We start from the raw sequence: 6,000 nt of genomic DNA, 5'->3' as shown, positions 1-6,000 counted from the left end.
CCTTCAAACAACTGTCAAAACATCGGATGCGGATTCAATAACAATCTCAATAATTCGAATAACTCGAAATCAAACCGAAATAACAGAACCGGTAGTCCAAAATCGATAACTCAAACTCGATTTCGACGACATAACAACTATAAACTAACTATCCGAAAAAATACAAATCATCCAACAACATCACAATAACTCAATCATCAACACAATCCATCAAAACAACTCAAATCCAACCTCAATCAAAATCACCATTTTCGAAAATAACTCCAAAAATTCATATAAAATCCAAACTTCGTTTTTTTTCCAAACCGACTTCGAATACACGATCTATACTAGCTCATGAACGACATACTCCAAAATTATCAATTTCTGACAACCCAACGAAATCGAAGTTCAAGAGATCGAAGCAAAACTTACGTCTAAACGAAGCCCTCGTCGCGGTGATCGTGAATCTCAACTCGGAATGAAAATCTAACGGTCAGATCGAGCGAATCGGGGAAAGGAAGAGCTTGAGAAATCGATTCCCATGGCTTCCTGCTTCAGTACGTACGAATGGAGAGGGAAGCAAGGAGAGAAATGATGTGATGTGATGGGGAGGCAAGTTGCCTTAGGATAATATATATAAAATCCATCTTTTGCATTTCAGTCCTTTATTTCTCCAAAGTTGCAAACTAACCCCTGCGAGATATTAAAAGGATCCTTAATTACTGAAAACTCTGATTATCTAGATTAAACTCAATTAATATAAAATCAGGGCATTACAATTCTCCCCCTCTAAGATTCGATTTCGTCCTCGAAATCTGATAGATCACAGACTGAACAAGAAAGAACCATATTGAAGTCTAACTCACCTCAAACGAACAACTCTGGAAATCGCTGCCTCATATCGGATTCGGTCTCCCAAATCGCTTCCTCAACTCCGTGACGACTCCACTGAATCTTCACTAATGGAATTGACTTGCTTCTGAGCTGCTTCTCTTTTCTGTCAAGAATCTGAATCGGTCGCTCGAAGTAACTCAAAGTCTCATCCAATTCGGCCTCATCTGGCTGAAGAACGTGGGACGGATCCGGATGGTACTTCCGTAGCATCGAAACATGAAACACATCGTGGATGCCTGAAAGAGACGGAGGAAGAGCAATCCTATAGGCGAGATCGCCTATCTTTTCCAGAATTTCATACGGTCCAATGAACCTCGGTGACAATTTTCCTCTCTTCCCGAACCTGACAGTGCCTCTGAATGGAGAAATCTTCAGAAATACACGGTCTCCTTGCTCAAAACACAGTGTTCTACGTCTGATGTTCGCATACTTGGCCTGTCGATCCTGGGCTGTCTTCATTCTGACTCTAATCAACTTCACCTACTCTGCCATATCACGAATCATGTCTGGACCCAACTCAGGTGATTCTGAAATCTCGTCCCAAAACAACGGAGATCTGCACTTTTTCCCGTACAAAGCTTCGAAAGGTGCCATTCCAATGCTCGTCTGGAAGCTGTTATTGTACGAAAACTCCACTAGAGGTAAGGAATCTTGCCAACCTGAGCCAAAATCAAGCACTACAGCCCGAAGCATATCCTCCAAGGTCTGGATCGTACGCTCGGACTGACCGTCGGTCTGAGGGTGATATGTTGTGCTCAAGTGCAAACGAGTACCCAAAGCCTCCTGTAGACTGTGCCAAAAGTGAGAAGTGAATCTCGGATCTCTATCTGATACTATCGACTTCGGCACGCCGTGCAATCTCACAACCTCTCTGACATACAACTCGGCCATCTGATCGTGACGGTATGTCATACGGTAAGGAATGAAACAAGCAGATTTCGTTAACTGGTCAATCACAACCCAAATCGCATCACAACCTCTGACTGAACGTGGTAATTTCGTGACAAAATCCACAGAGATATGATCCCACTTCCATTCCGGGACTGGCAAGCTGTGCAGTAATCCACCAGGCTTCTTCCTCTCGGCTTTCACCTGTTGACAATTCAGACAACGGGATACAAACCTCGTGACGTCTCTTTTTAACTGCTTCCACCAGAACTGAGCCTTCAAGTCATTATACATCTTCCGGCCTCCAGGATGAACACTGAACCGACTGCAATGCGCCTCTCGAAGAATACGCTGTCTCAACTCAGAAACATCGGGCACAACAATACGGCTATTCACAAACAAAACGTCATCCTTGACCTGAAACTCTGACTGATGACCTGATCGGACTCTCTCTATCGAACTCTGAATACTCGGATCTGATCTCTGTGCCTCTCTGATCGACTGAAACAACTCTAGCTCGGCCTGAATCGCAAAAACTCTGATGGATCTCCTATCGATCTCAAACTCCAAATCAGAAGTACAACAATCTTCAATCAATCGAGATGAAAGAGTGGGTGCCCAGTGAGCCAACTTGTGGCTATGGGCTTTGATGACTCTTTGTACAAACGATCTTTTGTTTAATATAATCTACACTTTTATTAATGGCAATGACTTTATCTTTCTTCATATTGTTATATTATGATATACTATTGTTGTTTTGATAAAGACCTTGAATATACTATAGTGTATGTAAGATGTGGTAGAACATGGGGATGTCTATCATGAAATACATCTTATAGTCACTGTATATTCTAAACTGTTCCTAGTCGATTGAGCCGTCCGATAATAAGGATAAGGATCGCTCGAGAGTGAGACTAGCATTTGCGATGCGGAGTACCACGTTTCATTGGTAGGGAACATGGAGATGTTCGAAGCATGCAAATGGATATTCATAGGATGAATAATCGAACTACCCTATGCGGACTTTCCAAGTGGTTATCACTTATCGAGTGGATAAAGTCCGCGGTTTTGGTTGTACACCATTAGTCCTTACTACTTGAAACATCATGGAGACTCTATATGCTAGTACTGTGCTTTGACTCGTTTACCGACTCTATGGGGGTCATCAGGTGTCGGGATTGGGTACAGTTACAACACATATAGGAGTCGATGCATTGTTGTCAAGGATTCACCACATACTTGCGAGTGTGGATATCCTATGCGATCTGAGGAGATATTAGTGTGACGAATCTCTGGCCAGAGTACTTGATGTGATTTAAGAAATGGTTTCTTAGTAGCACATGCGATGTCACTAATTTGATCTTCAAGATGTATTGCATAGTTATCGAATCTTGAGCGACTCTCGATATACCAATGGTTGTTGATTCGATCGGGATATATGGATGAAGGGACCGTACTGTACGCTAACCAAAATCTACTGGTTCTTGTAGGCACTATCAGTGATACCTAGGGAATCATGGGGCGATGTTGCTAGGCGCTTTACCATGATTCGTTGGGCAAGTCGGAAATCGTTGTTCCGAGTCACAAGGAGTTGTGAGCCCATGGCTAGCTGTATCCCTGAACCATTGAGGGTCACACAGTGTAATGGAGTTTTTAATCCCCGTTGAGATAGTTAAATTTAAAGAGTTAAATTTAATGAATAAAGAAGTTGGACTTCTTAAATAAGAGTAAGGGAGTAGGATTTCCTAAAATGACATGGGGATGTACATTTTTGGAAACCACTGAATTCGGATTCAGGAAAATTTATCTTGACTTTAAAATGTGCAGAAATGGTTTCTGTGCACATTGGTAAAATCGGTTTATCAATTGGAGTCACGATGAATTTTATATTAATTACTGAACATGCGGGCTTTGCTTGTCGGGCCTCAACTTATGACTAATGGGCCCTAAGGTGTTAGTGGCCTGCATTATAAATAAGTTATTGCAGTACAGAAATTACAGACAACTGGTCATAATTTTGAGAGAAAAATTTCGAAACCCTAGCCTCCTCTCAAGAATATTTCGGCCGACCCCTCCCTCTCTCTGTCAGAGAAATTCCGGTCTGTGATTTTGAATTGCAGTCTGGAATAAGCGAATCAAATTCGTTATTCTCTTCGCAGAAAACTTCTGATAGATTTTCTAGTGCAATCTATCAGAGGGATTAAACCTCCATTCGTGGACCTGATTGAAGGAGTTCATCGGTTCCAGGGAGAGACAACAAGAGCAGAGAAATCTGTTGGAGTCCAATAATCTCGATTCGAGATTGAAGGTAAAATTTAATAATTGTTATTTAAATTTTACACACACTTATAATTTAATCGTTGAACGGTTGATACCCACAATATGGAATTGTTCCATAATAAAATTTTTAAACTTCCGCTGCACCGGGTATCAATCGTGATTGATCTGAACGCCAGTTTTCCAACAGTGGTATCAGAGCCAGGTTGCTCAGATCAAACGATTAAATTAATCGATTGTACAAAAATTTTTGAGTCTCGGTTTTTGAAACAAAATAAATATTTTTAAATAAAAATAAAAAAAAATTTTCGGGGCAAAACCCGGGCAGCAATTGGATCGCTGCCCGGTGGGGCAGCAATTGTTGCTGACCTGGGCGGCGCACGGCGGCGCCCACGGCGGCGCACGGCGGCGCCCACGGCGGCGCACGGCGGCGCCCAGGGGCGGCGCTCAACGCCGCCAGGGCAGCGCTCGGCGCTGCGCAGGGCAGCGCTGGGCGCTGCCCAGGGCGGCGCACGGCGCCGCCAGGGCAGCAACTGTTGCTGCCCTAAAGGGGCAGCCGGGCTGCCCCGGCCCGCGCCCACGGGTGCGGGCCGGCCCGGGAGTGTCCCGGGCGGCCCGCGGGAAAAATTAAATTTTTATTTAAAATTAATTTTAATGTGTTAAAATTTTATTTTTGGTCCGGTCAAAAATTGTTTTTGATTGGTTCACGAGATTTCGGATCGAATTGTTCGAGTCCGTAAACTTTAAAATTGATTTTTTGATAAATTTGAATTTTTGGAAAATTTTAATATTTTATCCTTAAATTGAATTTTGAAATCAATTATTTTTGGTACAATTGATGATAAGATTTGATCTTATGAATATATTGAGTAAAATATGATTTTATCTATAAAATTGGATTTTGTAGATAAAATATGATTTTATTTGATAAAGAGATAAAATATGATTTTATATGTAAAATGAGATTTTATATATAAAATATGATTTTATCCTGTTTAAATTTGAATTGCCATTGCATGTTATCCAATAAATTAATTTTGAATTAAATGTTATTGGATAAGGATGATCGATTGCCATGACCAATTTTGTAGGTGTATGTTAGGAATTTACATTTGTTTTTATTGTTGTTGGTTTTATTAATGGGCCTGGTTTATGGCCCAGTATAAATGTCATATGTAATAAAAGTGGGCTTGGTTTATGGCCCGTTCCCACCCCCTAAAAAATGTATCCCCTAGTTGTCATTGTTATTTATTGTAAATACATTAGATTTAGTGGGAGATCAAGATTTGAAGATGGTGGGCCCAGCAGACAATAAAGACAGAAGAAATGTAAATTGGAAGCACATGTAATAGGATTGCATTGCATACTGCATATTACCTAGGATTGGACTAAGACTCGTGATTGGCAACCACGGGTCAATTAGAAATGGAATCGATCATCCTATATAATATATGATATTATGATTGTATGCATGTTTTAGACATAATTGCGTGAATCCGGCAAGCATGCAATAATTTGAAATTGATGAGACAAATTTTTATAATTAAAAATCCCTCATTTTAAATATGATTTAAAATTAATATCAAGATAAATAAAGGAAATTTAAATTTGTTTAAATATTCCTACCTTCCATCAACGGTCAATGTATGAGATGCTACCCGCGGATACGGTCCGGCTCATATTATTGGGGGGGCCCGTTCGTCGGAAAGCTGTACATTGGATCGACAAATGTTGTAAGTTGGGTGGAACTCCCATGGGATCGGCTCATATTATTGGGGGATCCACATGGCGACCGTCCATCACAACTTAATATTGATGGGTCATCTTGACATGTCACTTTAAACGGCGTCATATTATTGGGCCCTTATTGGACATGAGGTAAACACATGGGGGTTGCTTTGGAAGCAATTGGGCTCTACCTTTTGAGAATTATGGTTGGCTGATATTATTCGGGACCAT

The sequence above is a fragment of the Henckelia pumila genome, chromosome 4, assembly GCF_033568475.1.
Source record: "Henckelia pumila isolate YLH828 chromosome 4, ASM3356847v2, whole genome shotgun sequence".
Taxonomy (NCBI): domain Eukaryota; kingdom Viridiplantae; phylum Streptophyta; class Magnoliopsida; order Lamiales; family Gesneriaceae; genus Henckelia; species Henckelia pumila.
This window is presented reverse-complemented; position numbering follows the sequence as displayed.